The sequence below is a fragment of the Haliaeetus leucocephalus genome, unplaced genomic scaffold, assembly GCF_000737465.1.
Source record: "Haliaeetus leucocephalus isolate CR32 unplaced genomic scaffold, Haliaeetus_leucocephalus-4.0 Scaffold290, whole genome shotgun sequence".
Classification (NCBI taxonomy): Eukaryota; Metazoa; Chordata; class Aves; order Accipitriformes; family Accipitridae; genus Haliaeetus; species Haliaeetus leucocephalus.
This window is the reverse complement of record NW_010972726.1, coordinates 44099-44436: the sequence shown is the minus strand read 5'-3', so window position 1 is coordinate 44436 and position 338 is coordinate 44099. Positions and strand designations below refer to the sequence as shown.

The window sequence follows — 338 nt, the reverse complement described above, 5'->3', positions numbered from 1 at the left end:
GGATTGGCAGAGGTCACTTGTGAGAGAGGAAAAGAAAATGTCGCATCCATCTTTGAAAAAGGCCAAAAGTGCAACCCAGGGAACCCCAGGCTGTACAAGCTGATGTTGGTGAAGAGTGTGCAATCAGAGTCCTCTTGAGTGACATTTCTGGGCGCCTAAAGGGGAAGAACTGTCAACATGGACTTACCAGGGGTAAATGACGCCTCGCCAAGCTGATAGCCTGCAGTTGTGCCTGAGGAGATAAAAAGTGGATGTCATGTTCCTCAGCTTCAGCAAAACTCTTAGCATGGTCTCCCTCAATATTCTTCTGCTCAAGTTAGGACATTACAGTCTGGATG

General features: G+C 47.6%; 1 pseudogene; it reads left to right on the top strand.

Annotated features, from left to right (window-relative positions):
• Window positions 1-338, top strand: part of LOC104833462 — a 4684-nt pseudogene that overhangs the window by 4014 nt on the left and 332 nt on the right.